Consider the following 22,340-nt stretch of genomic DNA (forward strand, 5'->3'; position numbering starts at 1 on the left):
TACTAGGTGGAAGTAACAAGCCAGGCTCTTCTAATGTAAGTCCTGCTTGAAAAGAACTGTCTCAAAAGACTTAATCAAAGATGTCAGTATTTGTAGCTCTCCAGAGTCTGGAACTACCTCAAACCACTGGATCTTGTGAAGCTTAGCATCATGATGAATTAGAACAGTTCCCACACTTCACAGATGCCCAGAGTCCAGTAAAAGGGAGGGAATTAAATATTTGTGGCTAAGAGTCTTTCAAGAGAGAAGTGAATGCATAGGTTAAACCTATGCTTTCTGAGTTGTTTATTTCTTCAACACTGAAGAAGTTAAAAAAAGCCACCAGCACCTCAAATCTCTACACCTGGAACAGATTCTGGAGTCTCCTTCAGACTTCATGAGATCATTAAGCACTGTCTCTGAGGGGCTGTGTCCCTTCCCTGATGCTCTGTAGCCACAACCTTGGGCTGTGGGAGTTTCAACAAATCAAATCGGACTCAAAAGAATGAGCACAAGGAGGAAATCATCAGTGAGTTATGGAGATTAGTGTGCTGTTGTGCTGCTTTCCAGAAAAAGAGAATTCTGAGTGTTGATCTATTTTCAAAATCTATGTTTTACATTCTTCTAGCAGACCAGACCAGAAAACCTTCCACAGAAGCAATAGGTATCTGTACTTTCTGAGCAAGAGAGATCAATTGCTTGCTACCCCTACGTGGTGGGTTGCCCAGCTTGTTGTATAGCAAAATATCTCTCATTACAGGTTTTGAACTTTGTGTGGCTGAGGAAGGAACAAAATCAGTGTCTCCATTCATATAAGACCTCTTTAATCATGTGACTTCTAAGCAAAAATATATGAGGTTTCAAAAAATTATTAACAATAATAATAGTTTTGCTTCCTTTCAGATCACTAAACCCACAGACAATTTTTTTCTGTAATAAGCAGATAAGGGATTGGTATTTTCCATCTGAATGATTTTTGAAGCATTTATCCTCCTTTGCCTAATTGAAAGAGTCCTGAAATTGAACCAATATGTCATGCACAGCATTTCTGTGAGAAAAATGTCTCATGTCCACTTGTTGAAGGTCTAGAATTCCAGAGAAGTTTGTAACATGTCAAGTAAAATCCACTTTTTTTCAGGAGATCAGCAGAAGGTTTTCTTGGGCTCTGTTATGTACAGGTGCCCAAGCCTCCTGTGGTGTTCTGCATTCATAGATCTCAATGTGCCTCTTGGAAAGAGGGCAATTTCAAACCTGAGGGGAACAGCTTCTCCTTTAAACTTCACAGCTGGCTGTGCTGGAAAGCCCACATTCAAACCAAAAATAAGTATCTGCTTGAAGGGTGTATATGTGACTGCTAACAAAAAAAAGGAAAGGAAAATGTAGGTTAAAAGCTAAGCCAGTTTGAGACTCAATATGGGATTTGTTTGTGTGCATCTGACAGACTTTTTACGGACAGATCTTCATCAAATAATAAACCCTTCCAAGAAAACTCTGTCCTAAATATTAATGTTTGCTTTCAATTGTTTATACTCATTTACTGAGAATAAAAAAAAAAATTGACCATTTTAAGTAGCAATAGTAAATTATATATTGTAGATTCATAGAATCATCTATGTTCACTGACACTTGATTACTTTATACTAATTGCTTTAGTAAGTACCAATTATATCCCTAAATGGTTTTCTGAATGTTAATATATCAGCTACATTCCTAATTTTCCTACATATTTTGTAGTTAGAAAATGAAGCAGCAAGATTTCTCTTTCATACCTATTAGTCATCATTACATTCTCTAGTAAAATGTTATTTCAATGTAATGATATTTGCAAACACATTTAGACTGTAGTTCCCAACATTCATGTTGAATGTTAACCCATACATTACACAAGGTAGAATCAATGTGGCACAAAACCATGAAGGAAAGAAACCATCAGATAAAATTATGGACAGAATGTGTTTTATATATTTTTCTGTATATAACTTTGGCTGACTAATTAATGGAAGTATAAAGGGTTTGTAATGACCTTAACTATTGATATGGCCTAATTAAGCTCTAGTGCCATTTAGTAATGCATCACATTAGTGATTCCTCAGAGTAGAAGTGGTCTCACTGGTGTTAATAAAACTGTTTGGTTGGCTTTGTGTGCTGAAGAGTAATATTCTGCTGAAACTAAAAGCCTTGCAGGGATATGACAAACCCAGGGAAATTTTAAGAAATGTAAAAAAAATAATTAGGTTTTGAACTGGCACTTGGAAATTAAATGGCAGTCTTCATCTAGTCTTGCATGGAGCTTTGCTTGATTTTATCTAAAAATAAAGCAAATTAAAATCAATATTTATGTCAAAATGTTGATATGAAATGACAATGATGGACTTCACATGCCCATCTTCTGTTTAACTTCAAGTACTGAAATTCCCAATGTGTCCCTTGATTGTTTTGGAAAAAGCTATACATGTTTAACATCCACAAACAGATAAAATGAACAACCTTTGGCTCATGCAAGTATGTATTAGAAATACATATATATGTATGACAATAGCATGTACCTATTCTGCCCATGATGAGGCAGATGAGGCTAACTGTAAGTGAATTTGTTTGCACTCCCAAAGGAGTCTAGCTGCAGTAGAATTGAACCCTATGTGAATTAATTTATCCTGCTTTCAGGCTGCTTGGCAGCTTTTGGCACTTCTGCTCCTGTATTTATGGCTGGCCTGAGGATGTACACGCTGCATGACAGTGTGCAGCACAGGCATATATCCTTAGTCAGTGTTTAAGCATGGGGGAAGTTGTTACTCTGAGTTGTCAGATGGTTATTTCTTGGAGAAACTGTCATGGGGATTTCATGCTGTGGAATTCACTTTACTATTTAAAATACTGTGTCATTTTTCTAGATTAAAGGACCCTGTCAGGTGAAATACAGACCACGTTTTGAATTTTATGTCTTCCCTCTATTCTTAATGTGTTTTGAACTAAAATTTTTGAATTTGTGTTCCATTTGAATTACTCTGTCTGCTGCCACACTTTGCTTTTGTGTTAATCTCTGGTCCTTCTCTTTCTTTAAGTGGCTGTGTTTTAAAGTTCTGAATAAACACTTAACATAAAAACTTATGCTAATTGTTTGATGGTAAGAACGTAAATTCACTTCCAAATATTCCCTTCAGAAATTCACATTGTATTTTCTTTTTTCAAAGAAAATATGACATTACAACAACTGTAATCAACACAAATGTAAAGCCTTGCACTGTGTTTTTATTGTTTTTTTGTTGTTTTTTTTTTTACAGTGAGGATACCTAAACTGCCAATCAGAACTGAAACACCTATGGTAGTGGACTGAAGGACTTTGATTACTTGTTTCCAGTCCGTGGAGAATGCATGAAACAAGTGAAGTACTAAACATCAGATACATGCTAAAGGGAGCGATTATTCAGACAGACCATGTATGCCCATAAGTGGTATCAGATTGTGAAGAGAGGAAAAAATAACCTTCCTTATGTACATACACACCTTCAGAACATGATATAATAGTAAGAGCAAAGATATATTTTTAAAGAAATATTTTAAGGTTCTGTTACCTGAGCTGGGGGTCTCATAGAATTTGAATATTTAAGACACACAAGGGGATCTGAAAGAGAGTTTAATGTTAAGAGTTTGCACTCCTTGAACAGCATAACTTGGTTCTAGAGATGGTCCAGTCACATCAGCTTTACACTATACCCAGGTGGATTAGCTGTGCTAGAATAAAGCTTTTAGAGTCAGCCTGGATAAATCCACACGGAGCTGCACTGCAGACCTAATGTATGCTGCTGTTGTATTTAGGAAAGAACTTAGGAAAATATTAATGGGGGAAATTCCATGTGGTATTTGCAGCAGAAAGGAGATTCTTCAAATTGCTTCATATCTCTTTTGTATTGAATAACTCAAATATTTGAAGCTGTAACCCAATGGAATCCAATGACAATTAGGTACAAAGACCCCTCTCCTTCCATTTTAAAGAAGCCATGGGATGTCTTGGGTCTGTGGTAACTTGTCTTAATACGTCTTTTACTACTTAGAAGTCCTCTTCTGATTTTTCTTTGGCTTGTCTTTGAAGCTACTAAATTAGGCAACATTGGAGGAATGATCTCTTTTCCATTGTTTCCAAAAGATGGATTAACTAAAAATTAATGGAATGAGAGGGAGAAAAACTGATATCCTCAAAGAAAAAAAAAATGCAACAAAGTCTAAAATTAAAATGTAATGGAGCAGATTTGATATAGTACATAGCAAGCTTGAGCTAAACGGAATGCTATTAAAACTGGGTATTACTTTCCTTAGGAGAGGAAGAATCTGTTTTGAATTCTATGATCAACCTGGCAAAAGTATTACTCATCATTATGTTAAAAAAATAACAAGCTCACTGCAAGACAACAGTGCATCAAGTGGTGATTCTTGCTCACTTTCTCATGGGAGACATGGTCTGTTTGGTAAGCTGGGCATTGAAGAAGTACTTGCAAAACCCAAGGTCTGTGATGAATCCTGCTATTTTTTGTCTTTGTGATCTTGAGTGTGTTTTTCCTCTGCTGCTCTTCCTACTTGTTTTAATGTCTTAGTTACAGAGGTAGTAAACTCATGGGAACAGCACTTGCCTCTTCTTTTCTGGAAAGCTAAGCAACACACATGGTTTGTTCTCTGTCTCTGTCAACTCAAATTTCAAAATCCTGGCCTGACTTGCCTCTCTGCAAACCTGTTTATGCTTTCCCAGCTCTTTGTGATCCTGCCTGTTCCTCCCATCTGCTCTCCCCTGCTTTGAGAGCTGCAGAGCTATTAGAAGACCAAGTTTCTGATCTCAGGGAAAGCTGTCATCCTGCACTACTCTGGCTTGTGTCATTGGCAAAGTACTTTGCTGTTTCAAGCACATATTTTGATTACTCTCTTCAATACGTATTTGTTCCCAGAGCTGAATAAGGCAGATCATTTCTCAGTCATATACATCAACAAGAAATCAGTGAAAGGAAAGCCTATAAAGAAAACCACTCAGGTTTGCTTCTGCAGTCTGCTTCTAGTTTTCCCAAAGTGAATATTTTATGCCTAAATTGTAAAGCTACACTGATTTATGACAGCTCTGGAACAGGACAACCCATTTCTAAGGAACTTTTTAATTACTTTTAAATGAAATAATTTTTAATTAAGTGTGAGGCATTCAAATATTTTTAAATTCAATCAGACTAACATTTCTATTGCATTACAAAGTTACAGAGAGGCTAAGGATTTCTAACAAATTCTGTAGGATTTTTACTTGAAGGGAAGAGTAAGTTTCCCTTTCTTATGAAACACCATATGTAAAAAGGTGATTAGTAAGAAACACTTGATTTCCTAATTGAAAAAAAAATCGATCTATAAACTTATCTCCAAGGATTTTATTGCCTAGGCAATAAAATAAAATAATCTGTTTTTGAATTAATGTTAAAAAACATTATTAAAATTTCCCATCAGATATCTCTGCCTTTTAAAAAACTAAATTTTTTTGAAGGAAATTGGGGATTGAATAGCTTTTTTAAATGAGGCCTATCATGTCTTTACCACATCCCATATCTTCCCCAACATTCTGTTTAAATAGAACATAAACTAGGGGATTTGTTTGTTTATTTGTTTGGGAAAAAGAAGTAGTTTTCTGCTGGAATTAATGGTAGATTAATAGTAAGAGTCAGAGAAGAGCTAGGACATTATTTACATGAGGCCTCCTTATATGTGCTGGTACTAGACAACTTATTCTAAGGGATTTATATTAAGGGGATGTCATGTGCAGCAAGGAATAAAACACATACTTAATGTGGGTAAAAGCACTGAAATAAAATGGTGAGAGGATTAGATCAGGCTTGCAATTGCTTTGTCTGACAATAGCTAATTTTGCAAAGTACTTGGGGAAAACAGGATTGGATCATAAGGATTTAAACCATCTACAGTTAAATGATTGCAAATGAACCTTCCTAGTTTAAGTAACTTTTACAGGATTGATTTATATTTAATTGACATATGTATACCTATGCATAAATTCACAGATGCATGAATGATTAAAAACTGAAAATGCAGCCAAGAGAAAATGATGGGCCACTTTATTTAAATGATATGAACTAAATTCCTTTGAAAAAATATCAAAAATCTGATTTGTAAAACACTTTTAAAAAACATCTTCTAAGATAATGTAAGTGGGTTTATTTTCCCTGAGAAAATGTAGCCAACTATTTCTCAGTGAAGCTGAGAGGCAGAAAAAGCTTTAGCTAATAATGTTGCTCACTGCAGAGAGCTCTTGAATTCTAGATGTGATTTTGAAACTAAGGTTCAGAAGCTGATTAAGGGCCAGAATCCCTGACTGAGTTTCTGATTAACATTTTGAACATGGAGAGAAATATTCAGTCTCTGCATAATTATAAAATATAGACATCAAAGAACAAAAATGCCTTTGAGTGATCTATTCTATCTCTTTGTGAAAGCAAGATTATATTTTTAAGCTGGCAGTTACAAGGGTTTTTCCAAATGTAATTTTGGCGGTTTCCACTGATAGAATGTAAACTGTTTATCTTGGAAAAATATTCCATGACCTAAAGGGTGTTTCTGAAAATTTTGCTGTTGCATTGACATCCACAAATCCTCCTCCCTTTCTGTCTCAGGTATCTCTTGTTACACTCCCTGTTTGCCTTTACATTCCTATTAAAATATTAAGGAAAGAGTGAAAAAAGAAAAGGCCTAAAACCATATAGAGTTTTAAAGTGTTTTAAAAACCCAAGACTGCATACAAACAAATGTATTATTTTTTTTAATGTTTGACTCATAGGATGAGACAAATCAGGGATCAAATGTAAATTATCCCATATCTAGATTGATGTGAAAGCTGTGTCCAATTGTGAAATTTTCTTCTGCTCTGAAATATCTTCTTAATATTCTGTTAACCAATTTTCTGATGCTTCTTGAATTTAAATGTGTTGAGGAACTGCTTCTTACACAGCGAATAAATAGTATTTCCTAATTATGCAATTTTACTATTTTGTTTATGTAAAGCAAAAAAAAAAAGCATATTCTAGCTTAAGTAATTACTGTTGGCCTATATTTATTTCCCTTGGAGTTTAGTAAGTGTATTATTCTCTCCCAACTGCCTTAATGTAATGTATGAAGCCACACAATGTAAAAAGAAACCAAACATATATCCACAGAAGTAGCATATTTTTAACACAGCCATACAATATATATTGGTTTTTACTTTTGGGTTTTATTTGCAGCCATGCAACAATTGTTTCAGCCATGATCTGATTGGCTTGTATATTTAGGTATAATAATAAATGCATATGCTATCTGTGCATATATTTCTGGTTTTATTCTGATCTGTCATATAGTTTTGAGAGACCTCTTTTATCACATGCCCCTCGTAGTTTGCTTCTTTGATATGCTTCCAGTTGTCCTCTCATTCCTCACTGAATTAGTTTTTTTTTTTTTGGAAATGCAATAGAGAGTACACTATGAAAAGTTCATACCTTGCTATGCTCACAAGATGTTAAAGAGAATTAGACCTGCAGTTTGTGTCACAGAAAAGGTGTTGCAAATCTTGTTATGGGGTTCCTGATGTGCTGGGAGTCTTCCCAGCTATTTTCTCAGACAATAGTTTTGCCACTTATTTTTGATCTGTCAACTTCAGGATTTTAACAGTCTTCTCAAAAAGAAAACTGAAGATATAAACATCAACTGTTCTCACCGCGTCCTTTTAACAGAGAGGTTTCATAAAGTCTGACACTTGGCTATGTTATGTTTTTTGTTCAGTGTAGGTGGTTGTGTAAATTTGTTGACAAAGACCAGGTTAAAGTGAGATCCTCTGAATGCACCTTGAAGATGTCAGTTGCTTTCCAGTATTTCTGCTGCTTTCCAGTAGTGCCAGTGGTATCTGAGAACATGATGTGAAAACCAGCCCAAAATACAAGTGAGTGGGTGTGTTTAGTATAAACTTAAATGAAATTTGAATTGTTTTGAGTTCGGGAAAGCTGACATACATTCAACATGCAGACTTTTTAATGCTTCTCAGAAAGTATTGATTAGATTTCATAGGACAATGACTGTGTTAATTAGACACAGGAGGACTGACAGCACTATAAAATTAACAGGCATGTAGACATGTTCCATGTGCAGTTTACTTGGTGTTAATACCAATACAGCATTCCTCCTGGCAAAAGTGAGCTTGGAAGTTATATGCTTTGCATAGATATAATCACAGAAGCTCCCGTTTCCCTCTGCTCTACCTGGAAGTCATACAGCTGTTAATTGACAGTAGGGAATTCTGCAGCATTAAGCATGAAAGGCTCTTTCAAGAGGAAAGAGACAAGGACCAGTAAGTTCTGTTTCAGCTCCATGCACAAGTGCAGTCACTTGAAGGCAGAATCTGCTCTCCATATCAGTGCCTAAAAAGACACCTAATTTTCTAATAATTAATGTCGTTTCCATAGGATCCAGTATAAATTCATCATAAGAATCACCTCCATCTTAAGCAGGTGATAGTCATCCAAATTAATTGGAGATTTTTCAGTGATCTGAGATTTTCTAAAATTTAAATGAGAGATGTGAAGTCTTTCAAATCAGGGGAAACAAATGCATATCATCGTGGTATAGACTGCTGGACTAATCACTCTAGAGAAAACTTTCATCAACTCTGCATGATTATCTGCTTCTTGCTTGTATGGGAAAGAGTGATGGTATTTTGGAAGCATGGGCAATTTTATCTAAATTATGGAGGATATTTTTTATAGTCTTTATTTTCCTAATCATAATGACAGTAGGGTTCCCTTATTCTGCTCATTGGGGAGTAAATGGAAACAACAATCCAAATGATACTCAAACTCTTATATTTCTTCATTCCTCACATAATAATCTGTTTTGGATGTGAATTGATCTGACTGAGTTCACAGAAATTTTAACATAATAATTCATTTCTTGAAGCACTTAGGTTTAATCCAGGAAAAGAATGCCATACTTTGAAAATATTGCAAGATGACACAGGCAAAATGTTTCCTATCCCAGTTTCAGCACCAAGGAATAGATAGGCTGCTTCTGCTATAAGCATATGTAGTTTCTAACCAACAATGACAAGCCATTTTCACAAGTAACATCACTGTTAGTATTTGCTAGAACCTTGATGTATTAAACTTCAGCTTTGCTGTATCTATGATCTGTTATGGAATTTTAGAGATTGGACAAATGCATTTGTCTGAAAATAAAGGTGGAAATAGTTCATTCTTATATACTATGGAGCTGTATTTTCAGTAGGAATGCTTTGCATTGGTGCTTGTTTTGATTTGGTGTGACAATGTGCAAAACAGTAAGGGATCAGAATTGCTACCTGCCTTTCTAATATCTAAATGCGTATAAATATTTTGACATGAGGAGCAGAGATTTCAAAATGCTAAGCACTACAGCAAAATGGATTAGCCTTTAGTAAGGGGAGCTTCAAATTGCAAGTGCCAGGGGGTTAATGGAAAGCAGTGTGTCATATTTCCTGATTTACCCTTTCACTATCTTGTCCAAAACACCTGGGTAATGTGTTGCTCATAAATTATAATTCAATAAGCATACTTTGAGTTTCAATTCTTATTATTTTCAAAAGTTTCAAATAAACTGTACAGAAATTCTGGCTATGTGGGAAAGTGCTCTGCTTTGGTTAGTGCTGTAGCAATGCCCCATGGCCAGAATGAATGCAAGGTAGAATTGATCAGCCTTTTTGATAACTACAGAGTAGTCAAAGATCTAGAGATACTCTAACATTTTCCTAGTGGACTCATGGAACTAAATGTATTAATTTTGAATGATTTTATGTTGCAGTGTGAAGCAATATCCTGTTTTAGCTATCCCAGTCCCCCAGGTGTGCCAACCTCTCCCTTCCCCTCCCCCTGTGCTGTCCGTCAATCTTAACATTCCAGCAAGGGCGTCGTCTGGTTGGTCAAGTTCAACAGATGCTTCTCAGCCCTGGGGTCATTGGCCAGTCTAGGTGTTATTGTCCCCTGAGACTGCCCCCCTCCCACCTGGTTGGTGGCACACCTCCCCCTTCCCCTCCCCTTTCCCCAGGCTTAAAAAGACACAGGGACCATGGGGTCTTGATTTCTGTTGGAGCTGTTACCAAGATTCGGAGATCTGTGACCATGGAATAAAACTCTGGATTACTCTGGATTAACCCTCCGGCAGAATCCGTCTCCTTTTCCTCTTCACCTTGCCTAAAGCCTTTCCATTAGAGGTAAAAACTGAATTCCTGCTTGCCTGGACTTGTTCCAAGTGCCAGCTGCAACATCCAGCCAGCCAGGGGTGTCTCTGAGGTGAAAACACCACAGTTGCCGCCTCTGGTCAAGCAGCAAGGGCCAGAAGAGCCCAGGCATGTTCCACACGGTAATATTTGGATCATATTCCAATAATTTTAAAATATTTATCTCTTTTAGTTTATGGGAACACAGAAACATTTTGTGTAAGACTATGTTTGAAAAATATGGTAGCCTTATTATTTCCAGAAATAAAGTTTACATGTATGACATAGAACCTTGGTGATGTACTCTTACCTTGAATTTTATCCTCTCTTCCTGACACTCTCTGACTGCAGTCCTCACCTCTGATAGCAGACAAGCCATGGAAGATGACTGGCTTGCAAAGGATTTACTATACCTCTTGTTAGCTCTGCAGATGGCTGTGGATGCTGTGCTGCCAAGGCTGAAACACCTGAGCCATAGCAGCACATTTGTGCCTTGTAAAACTGGGATATGATGAACTGGAATCAAAGGGTTAAAATACTTTTTTGTATCTTAAGAACTATTTATTTGCTTCCTCCAGCTCTTGGGCAGAGGCAAAGCTCTCTGTCCCTGACCAATGTGCCAAATCTCAAGGATTTCTAAGGACCCCATAATTTATAATGGATAATCAGATTCTGCTTTGTGTCGGCTAATGACTTACTTTCATACCCTGGTTCCAGACAAAATAGGGGTAATTTTTTGCAGTAGCTCAGAAGGTGCATAGCTAGGACAAGGAGGTTATTCTATGCCACTTCATGCCATTGCTGGGGGCAGAGACAGGACATTCTGGGGAGAAGAGGTTCCTGCTGGTCAAGAAAACATGGTAGAGGGAGCTGTCCAGTGTTTTCAGTTATCAGGGAGTTTTTTGTGTGAATAATTTATTTTCTTATACCTTTTGTTATTAATATTGTAGCTGTTTCTCTCTGTTTTCTTATCTCATTGCTGTTTCCAGTAAATTGTTCCTATCTCAGTTCATGGTCTTTGGTGCCTCCAATTGGAGGGAGAAGAGGAAGTGGTGCATGGTTTTAGAGGGAGTACTGTATTGGAGAATACAATTTCTAAACCATGACATCTCCCCATCTTGTTCCCCAGGAATTTTTCTCCCTCTCCACTCATCCCACTTCTCTCAGCCTTTGCTAGTGCCCCACTTTGCTACTCGATAGAGCAGTGGTTTTTTTCAGCTATAACACCAAAGAAGGACCAGGAAATAGAGCAAGGGACTGTTTGATCTATGTAAGTTCTCAAGATCAGATTCCCAGGAACATTCTTGCCAGAGATACAGATGGTGTTGCTACCACCAAGTGTCTTGTAAATTGTTGAAGAATTACTCTGAGTGAGATTACTTGCATTTCCATCTTCACATACCATGTTACTCATATCTTGTAATACAAGATTCTTATCTGGCTGTTTGGTATTAGATATAGCATAGAGAAGTTATATATATATTTCCAACTGCTTTTTCACCTTCTTATATTGTGATTGATTTTTAAAATCAATCAATTCACTGTTTTACTTTCTGAGCTTTTCCTTCTGCTCCTTTCTAAAGTGAATATCAGGATATTTTTCTTTGATGTTGTACTTTCCACTCTTTCTCAATTTCCTCTGTAGGTCTTCCAAGAAAAAAAGAAATCCAACTATTTTTCTGATGATGAATTTACTAGATCTGCTCTGCCTTTTCAAAGAGCTTTGTAGTATGGAATGTACCTCTCAAAAGAAATGCCAAACAAACAGCGTTTTTCAAAGTGAATTTAATAGACAAAAAGAACACTGACAGTCTCAATACCAAAGAAATTCATTTTGGTCAATAATTTTCTATAAGGACACTATTTTGTGCTGGTATACAAGAAGATCTGATCCATTAACCATCAGTGGATGAAGCTGCATTAATTGTGTTCAAAATGAAACAGCAGCTCAAGGTTTCAGCTGCTGCTCACAAAAATATCTAAATCCAAAGATTTCGGTTTACCAGGAATTTTTGTTTCAAAATGCTCTTTATTTTTGAAATTTTTTTTATACAAAGGCGATGTTGATTATTTTTCTTTTATTTTTTCCCCAATTATTAGTTTATCAAATTGGGAAACATAATGTTATTAATGCATTGCAATGTGACAGCATCCAATATCACTGTATTAGCTCTTGATCAGTCTTATCCTACATTCTGATTCTGCTGCTGTCATGTTTTCTCTGGTATGTATCACTTTGAGAACTCTGCAGCTCAGTTATACATAAAGATTGATAAGCTAAGAGGAAAGGATAAAACCTGGAAACATGGCAGCACACATGTTGAAAGGAAAATTAGAATGCCCTCAGGATCAGTGCTATAATCTGTTATATTTAGTAATTTAAAAGTTGCATGGAATGATAGCTTTAGTTAATTTATTAAATTTAAATGTGTCTTATAATGACTATACATTAATTCTTCCTCACTATCTTGTAGTGAACTCTTCCCTGAATAGTTATAGCATACCAGTTTGGGGGCTATTGGCTGTAAATTTCCACCATTAGGTATAAAATAAAACTTCCCTCATCAAAAAGATTTCCCATATCAATTTTTCTGACTGAATTGACAGATAAATCCTTTCTGTAGATGTGGAAAGTGAGAACATATCACCCTATTGACCAATACATGTTGAAGATACTTAACTGCACCAGGGAGTCAGCCTGGATGATGGGGCAGATAGCAGTATGTACTCCAGATAATTAAAGACAATAAACACAACTAGACTGGATTTTTGCATTTTTCTACTTTTAGAAGAGATCTTATTTCTCTGCTATTTAGCTTATAGAAGCTCATAGATAATATTCCATCTTAGCCTTTTCTCTTTCTGTTATATTTACATTAATGATACTGAAAACTTTATCAGACATTGTTCAAAGCCTTATATAATATTATCTGTATTATATATATATATATAAAATATTTATTAAAACATAGGTTTTTTTTTCTCAAATATCTAGAGCATTTTTGGTAGACCAATTAGCTCTAGTGTTTCTGTTTTATTTTCTTTTTAATTTTATGTTCATTTATTTTTTTTTATTTTGCTTCATCTTTGTTTGGGCCTCTGGAACTGTTCATTACATAAAATTTAAAATGCATACTACATTTACTTTGTGATATACAACACCTTTTATCTGGCTTCTTATACCTCACTGTATTTATTTTGATGCTATATAAGAAATCTTTGTTTATTTTTTAAAACACTTTTAAAGATTTTTCTTCACACTTCATGTGATATCAAAGAATTTTTAAATAAAAGCAACAGATCTCATATTTCACCTTTTTTTTCCCCCAAAATTCAGGCCAGCCTGAGGTTACCTTTTAAAGAATGGTGAATAGATTGAGGCTGTGATTGAGAGGTTTTCATCCTTACCCTCTGGAGACATACAGAACTCACCAGATCACTCTGATCTTTTTCAGAAGTATTGGAGAAAAGTAAGTTTTGTAATACAATTTCTAGTCCTACAGAGACATACATAATTCAGTACTCAGAGGAAAAAGGTGGTGACCACAGCTTTTTTTAGAGCTGCTGAGGAACGAGAAACACACCAAGATAACTTTTTGAACTTCAGTCTTAAAAGCAAAAGCATCTATTACATATTGTGCTTACAATTTTTTTTTATTTCTTTTTTTTTTTTGGCAAGCTGTACTTCCACATTCTTAATGAATAGTAGGTCACTGACTAGATGGAAACTCTTTGGTTTCTGAAGCCTCAAGGAACCTGGGGAAAAAGAGGCCAACTACCATCCCTCCAGATAGGACAGGGCTGTGTTCTGCCCTCATCATCTTCCTCATGTACTCTGCAGTGTTCAGGGAGAAAATGCATATTAAAAGAAGCTGTGAATTTAAGGCTGAAAGCCAGCATTTCATATAGATACTTCTCAATGTCTACAATTAGTATGTGCTTAGTTTTGCCCATTTTATTTAGGGTCTCTGGAACCACTGCCTTGGACATCTGAGGAATGACACTTCCTGAACAGCACAGACATCTGAGGCTGGACTCAATGTTCAACAACAGCCAACCCTAAGGTGACATAACTGACAGAAATCACTTGGCTTAAGATGATATGAATAATATTTTTAAGCAAAAGCTGATATTTTCTTGAGATCGTGTGAGGCCTGTGCCAGTGTTTAAAGCACAGAATAATAGATATTGTGAATAAAGTAAAACAGAAATAGAAATGGAATTCTGGAATGGTTTCCCTTATGCTCAACAAAGAGAAAATCATAATTTCTGTAAACCACAGAAAATGTTATTACAATTATCTGTCATGATGATGGAAATAGTTTGTGCTGGCCACAGCATTTAGACTCACACAAAGTTATCTTGTTTCTTACATCCATTTCCCACCACGATGAAAATCTACAGTGTAGGCAGAAATTCAGAAAATGAGATGTACATAATAATCCCATGGAGATTAAATTTATCCAGAAAAGTAATCACAGACCAGAACATTATTTTTAAGTAGCTTGCCTGAGACCTTTATACAAGAAAATTAGACTACAGACAGAATAAAATTTGCTTTAAATTAGAACTCAAAGATAAGCATGATATCCCAGTTTTAAATGGAGGAGATGGGAAACTCTTATCGTAATAATTCTGAGGATTTGAATTGAACACAAATGAAACCAGCACCTCGGGATTTTTACTGAGACTACTAAATTATACTCACCAGTGACAAAGATTATCCAGGCCTTGGTGGCTCTGACTGTAACAGTTTTGAGTAGCATTGGCACTGCAGCTGTAGTAATGGAGGACATGAAAGCGATGCTCAGAATTGGGACTTTTCATGGTAGTTAAGATGTGCAGCATCTGTTGAGAGAAGTCACAGTAACAAGGTTTTGTAAGTGCTTTTTTTCCATGTGTCACCAAATATTGCTGAGATTAAATGAAAAAATCCCTCTTTACATACATTCAGCAGCTGATCACTGGCAACATCAGTGTCTGTCAAGACTTTTTTCCTTTTAAAAACAGGGGAGCCCTGATGCAGTCATTGTTATGTTAAATACAACATACCTTGTCTAGCAATGCATGTAACTACACGTTTACCTCTCAGAATTTCCACCTCTATTGTACAGAATAAAAGCCTCAGTGCACATTTATTCAAAACTCCTCTGAAACCATGCAGCACTGGCACCTTGATTTGGTAAAAATTTATGTGTGTCAAGGCTCCAGAGCTTCAAGGCATGAATGAGTGTGTGGGTTTAAGGTTAAGTTTGCATTGCTCCTGCAGTTCACATGAAAAACCATCCTAGTGCCATTGGCAAGTGCAACACATCAATCATCTGCTTCACATGGGGGCACAAGAGTAGGCATGTGTATGTAAAACTCCAACAGCAATTCTTCCCCTTTTGACAGCCCTAGTAAAAGTATGGCTACATCCAGCTTTAGCATATTTTTCCACAAGGCATGGGCCATTTAGGCAAGTCACAAAAAATGGTCAGAAGTCTAAAGATTGTGTGTAAAGAAATACTAGAAGAAATGAGATTGTTCATTTCAGAGAATGTGTCAGGAAGGCAGAGTAACCAATTTCCAAATGTTGCCACAGAATACATGAAAGCTCAAAATAGTACTTTCCTTATGCTGTATGTTGTTGGACATATATTAGTAATTTTGAAGAAAAAAAATATAGGTTATCAACGAAAAAAGTTAAAACAACAACTAAATGCTAAAATAAATTGACTAGGATGGTTGTGGAATCTTCTGCCATTTAAGGTTTCAAAAGCCAAGCTGTATAGATATCCCTCTGGTGTTTATGTGGGGGAATAATTATAAAATAACAATTTGCTTCCCAAAATGACATGTAGGTTAGGAAGTAGAACAGAGGTTGAAAATCCATGTGATTTTTTGCCAGGTCAAATTTCAGTAGATACTGCTTTGTCTGGTTGGGCTTTTAAATGATTCTTAAACATTTAAGTTAAGTTATCCTGCTGTAATGCCTGGGAGAGAGGGAGCATAGAGACCATGGTGACTCGAAGGGACAGGTAAGGACTGGCAGTGTGGTTCAACAGTGAAGACAGGCTTAAGCTAAGGAAAGAAAACAGCAGCAGTGAGGTTTTGGCTACAAAAAATGAGGGGCTATTGGACTAGGTTACATCCCATGGTCACACCTAATTTTATGATGCCTGAACATTTTCCATTAAAAAAAGAAAAAAAAGACCTTTGGAACTGTGCAAGTGAAACAATTATATTGTACTTATTTTCGTTTGGGATTGTCAAGAAATACAATTTTATAGAACATTGCTATTTATTACATTTTTGTTTTAAGTAAATGTTTTAAAAGTAAAGTACTGGTTTATGCAGGCTGTTAAGCCTGCAAAAAAATTACATATTAAATTTCTTAGGCTTTTTAGGGTACCTTTTAATTCCATATTATTAGAAAATAAATTCTACCAAGAAATAGGATTGCATAAATAAGGACTTTTGGCAAAAGCAATGGCTTTGTTTCATTTTTAAATCTAAGATGTTTATACCTCTAGATATGTCTACAAGTACTAATTGCAAGGACAAGACACATTAAGTATGTTGGAGTAGTTTCCCCAGGCAGTTTTGCTGTAGTCTGGCCCAAAGCCAAATGGAAATTTATTAAATAGATTAAATGGTAAAACTAATGGTAGCATTTCAGACCTCAGTCTTAAATGGGATATAAAGGTTCCACAGTAAATTGGAAAGTTCATCTGTAAATGGTGACTACTTAAATAGGCAGAATGCCTACAACAGCCCGTTAATAAAGCTGTAATTAAGACATATGGAGAAAAATGTATATTCATCCATTCAGCAATAATCAAATTAATATGCAGTTAGCATTTTCAATAAATAGCATTGGTCAGTGTCAAGGAATAGGTAAAGACAGATTTCTTCAATAAGATGATATACAAAAAGATTGTGAGATCAGATGAACTCCTCCAAGGTGATTTTTTTTTCCCTCACATTTTAAGTTACTTCTAATTTCTTGCCATTTCTTTCTCAAAGATATCAGATATTTCTTTTTCTTCTGTCCTGATCTGTTCTCCATCATTCCTTGGTGCAGCCATTTGAGCAAATTTGTCATTTGCTTTGCAGCCACATCTTTGATCATTAAAAGTTTCCACCAGAAGGTATTGTAACATGGACATCTTTTGGGAATGATGCACTTTATGAGTTACTCCCAGGAATGTCCTTGGGCATAACTCTTCCTCCCTTCCATATTTGCTCAGACTTGGTTCTGGACCCCATACTTCCCAAACTAAGGACTCCAGCCCTTGTTGGCCTTATAGCATCTCCCCCATTGTCCTTCCCCATTTCCAGAACTAGGTGCTTCTCTTTTGGCAGTGCTGAAAATCCTGTCAGGTTTCACTCCTGCAACCCAGAGAATTAAGCTTAATACTTCACAGATTCAGGTTCCAAATTTTATCTGCCACCTATCATCTTCATCTTTACAGATTTCTTTTGCTCCCTACTTTATTTCTCCCTGTTTTCTGATTCTGTCATTCTTTATTGGAGCTGTCTTTTTTTGGCATCTGATTTCCTTCTATTGCATCCTATTAATATTATGATTTTCCCAGCAAGTCTGGGACATTAAGGATCTTCAAACTGCATCTGATCTTAAAAAAGCAGGGAGAAAACAGAAGTGATGAAGACAAATCTGATGGATTGAAACGATCTTAGCACGAGGATAGTGGAAATACAATGAACTGGTGAAAAATTTTGAAAAAAAATAATAAAAACATGACAGTGGTGATGGTATTTATCAAAAATTCTCCTTGGAACCAAGTCACAAAGTACTGACAATTAATTTTGCTCCAGTGGAAACTGGAATAGACTGTTTGCAACCTACCACAGAAAATTAATTGGAGGTTTGGTGAAAAACTGTATATATTACATTGCAATTCTTTCAGAATCTTGATAATATTTATCATACTTTCTTGTTTTATGGTATTCTAGCTATTTTTTCAGTTTTATTTTTTTTAGTCCTTTGCAGTTTTTAGCAGTGAAAGCAAAGGAATTTTTCAAAAGCAAAGTCGCTGTTGTTATTATAGATGTTGACAATGTTTGCACTTTGAAAACTTTATCTTGTATCTCATTTACATGTGTGTAGTGATGTATCTTGAAATGTCTGTGATATATGGATATACACCTGCATTGTTATGTGCTGACAAATGCACTGCACGTGAAATATTTCTTCTCTATTATAAAGAGGCTGATTTCAAAAACTATAAATACCCCATAAGCATTTCTATGGTATTACCTCTAAGATGCTGCTTTTTTTTAAATGTTTTTCCTCATGTGAGGCAGAATCTTAGATTTCCTTTGCTCTCTTCTATTTGTATTGTGATCTGTCATTGATATTCTCTTGTGAATGAAGATGTCTGCTATATAGCACCAGTCAGAGTGCAGGGTGTCAATAAAAGGAGTAAAATGCAAGTTTGCCATTCAGGGAGCAGTATTCCTGAATCAGAGACTTGCTTTTAATTCACAAAAGCAGGGAATTCTGAAGGCAAGTTTTGTGGCAAGATATATGGAGAAACTGTAGGTAATTTGGAGATGCTACAAATGCAGACAAATTGTTGTGTGGATACTGCATAAATAAAACAAGAGGATCACTAATTATTTAAATGATGGAAGATACTTTAATCCATAAAAAAAATAAAAAGAAAAATGAAAATAACTGAACCTTCAACTGCTGTGAAATGCCTTTTCTTTACAATGGCATTTGCAAGGGTTTCCTTTGTAGAATGTGAAGTTATAGTTCAGAGAGGTTTTAGTTTCATTCTTAGGCTTCATGTAGCCTTTGTGTAAGTTCTTCTGGACCAATACTGAAAAATTAAGCATTTGAGGTTGAATAAAAAAAATTGTATTATCTAAAAGCATTTAACATAAGGAGTGCTGTGATGAGGTCAGTCTCCATGAGTATGCTTTAAATTTCATAACAGTCCTGGTCATTTTTTGATGAAGTGTGAAGATTTATTCAGACATGCTGACATGTTTAGTAAGGGAGCAAGTGAGGCATCCAGGGGCATCTTATCTCAGCTGATGCTTGAATATAGCTCCACAATGTTTGGCCACAAGTTAGAATAGAAGGTGTTACAACTGGTCTGCCAATGAAAAACATATTCTTGATTATCTTGCTATTAACCTGGCCTTAGATAAAGTGATAGAAATAATTTATATAGAGCTTAATGCAGATCAAGATGAAGAGAGGGTCAGAAAGAGGTTTAGAAACCCTTAGGTTTTTTTCCCTCGGCGAAAGAGACTTTATGTAGAAGGTGTTTTTGTGACTTTGAGTGTTACATTGTGTACCTTTAGTGCTTATGGACAAGTACTAATAGGCAGATGAGAAGTTTTGGAGGATATGTGAAGGGAACATAAATTGAATAGGGAATTGAATACATGCAGAGGATCCAATTACATTTTTTGATTCCCTAAATATACTGTTGCTGTTGCAGAAATACAGAGGAATTGGCAAGGTTAATTGGTTCAGAGATTGAACAAAAGGTTTCTGCTTGAAATACAAATCTTTGGATCAGCTGGATGGATGGCCAGACTGTAAAGTCATAAATTTTAATTACTCTTGCTCCTATGGAGTTTGTAGAAGACCTAATCCCAATTTCTTTATGCACCAAAATGTCTAATGACTTCTGAACAAGTGAGTGTGCAGAGAATGCACAAGCAGACCTGGAATGATTATACAGCATTGGATCTTGCTACTGTTTTCTGTACTGTGAACTGACTGTTGATTTTATTTAGCCTGGAAAAATTATGTGACTGAATTGATTAGTTCTGCAATTTTCTGGACTTATATACTGCACTGTCTTCTCTCTGTTTCTATCAGCTCAAATACTACAATACAGTTTTGTCAAGGTTTCCTTGGGAAGACTTTTCTTGAGGACTAAGTTATTAAGCAAAAGAGGGCGAAAAAGAGTAATTCTGGTTATTTAACTATTTACATGAATATTGTAAGTTTTCACACCATAATCAAATAATTTTATGTTAATATGACTGCTTTCATACCTGTGCTATCACCTTTCCTCCTTGGATTGTTTTATCTAGGAACTTTTTGTCATGTACAAGAAATTCTGTGCATTTTTTAAAACCAGAGCAGATATTGCAGCTAAAACACATAACGGAGAGCTGAAGTTAGTGAGTTGTTAGGCTGATCATCATCACCTGCAAAAGGGGCATGATGAGTTTGCTGGTCATCAGACAGGTGCAGAGCATGCCTACTGCTCCCTGACATATCTGGGAGCAGAGAGAATCTACAATTCTCTGATTGTTGCTTTAGAATTTTTTGCATATTCACATCTCTTTTTTACCACTTGGTCCCTTGGGCTTATCATGGGGCTGTGAGGGCCAGTGGCTCTCACCATCCCAGTGAAGAGGAGGGCAGCTCCACAGCTCTTCCTCACAACTTAGCAGTCTCCTCAGAGGTCAGAGCCTAGGCTGCACAGAAGAGGTGTTGGATGACAGAGAAATGAACACCCAGGAAAAAGGAAGATTGCCACATAAGCCTCTGGGTTGTCAGTGGGTGGCAGGTCTTATCTTCCTTCTGCCAGCTGTCCTTGGAATTTTGTGGTGATAGAAACTTTTATGGAAACTGGGGACAGTTTAGGGGCATTAGCTAGAGATGGATTCTGGGTGTCACACTTGGCACCCATGGTCTGCAGGCCCCCATCTATCTGCATTAGATACACACTCACTGCAGTCCCCACACATGGGTTTTTTTTCTTTTGTACATCTAATACGGTAAGAGTGACACTTGCATATTAATGTACAGCAGCTTCCTCTCTATATTTGTATGGCATCTTTAGAATTTCTTATTTATCTTTTACATATCTTTTTCCTTTTTTTGTCAAGAGCATTCATATTTCAGGCAAATCTAAATAGCATTGCCTGTTCCTGAGGTTGCCAAGCAATCTCCTTGATACATACCTTTTTTCAGTTACTTATAACTCAGCCAGACTCTAGCTGTTTGTGATGAATTTTTCCATGCCAATTTCTGCCTCCAGCTGAATCTTTGCATCAAAATGTTGCAAGCTTTCCTGAGAATGATGCTAGGGGAAAATAGGTTGTTTTGTTCATATGATTCAGTAGCTTTGCTTTGAAATAGTAAAAAATCTTTTGTTTGGAGGAAAGGAAAGAGATGAGGAAGAAGCAGAAAGACTGCAAAATACGAGAAATGTGGTTTTTTCTTTCCAAAAAAGCTACTGGACCAAAAGCTTAGCAGAGAGACCCAGATTTTAGAAGATGGAATCCTGGGAAGGTATATTGGGCAATCAGGAAAGTGTTCAAGGAGTGTTTATGTGAAGTTGGACCCAGGAATCAGTAGGGGCATAATGACAGATCAGGGAGGGACCCAGAACAGACAGACCTGTTGTCCAAGGTAGCATTTGGAGCCAGGCATCCTGGGGACGCAGGGTGTTTAGGCAAGGATACTGAGATAGAAACAGCCTCTGGAGTCCTGGGATACTCAGCCTGGTGCTGGGAACATGGCAGCTGGGATTTAACAAAAATATTTTCGTGTGGGGTTTCACTGCATGATCACTGACTATTTTCCCAGAGCACTCCAGTGTCATTCATTGTGCAGGAGGCATCTCTCCATGCTATTCTACATTCTGTTCAGTAAAGGAGAGTCTTGTTTGCAGGATGTTATTCTCTTTATTTTAATTATGTATTTAATTTTATAAGCTGGAAATAGTCAAAAATGCCACACAAATTGTGCAGAACCTTGCAATCCAAATTTTCTGCAGTAAAAACAAGTTAATGAAACAAACAGTGAAAACAGCCTCTGCCTTTTAATGTCATCCAGAGCCTGAGGTGGCTTTGGAACTGGTGTTCAAAATGAAGGCAGTGCTAGAAATCAACTAAAACAATTGTAAGATTCTAATTGAAATTCATTATAAACAGGAATAAACAAGAGGATTTTTTTTTTTCTCCTGACAATTCTCTTTTCCTTCCTTTGCCTTCTTAGGGACGTTTTCCTGTTTTATTCTTTTGCCTCTTATTTAAATATAGAGACTGGTTTAACTAGCTGAGATTTCATATTTTGTAACAATACTGTGACCCATGACCAGAAGGGCAGCTAACAGCACTGACTTAA

This window comes from Molothrus ater, chromosome 1 (assembly GCF_012460135.2).
Source record: "Molothrus ater isolate BHLD 08-10-18 breed brown headed cowbird chromosome 1, BPBGC_Mater_1.1, whole genome shotgun sequence".
Lineage (NCBI taxonomy): Eukaryota > Metazoa > Chordata > Aves > Passeriformes > Icteridae > Molothrus > Molothrus ater.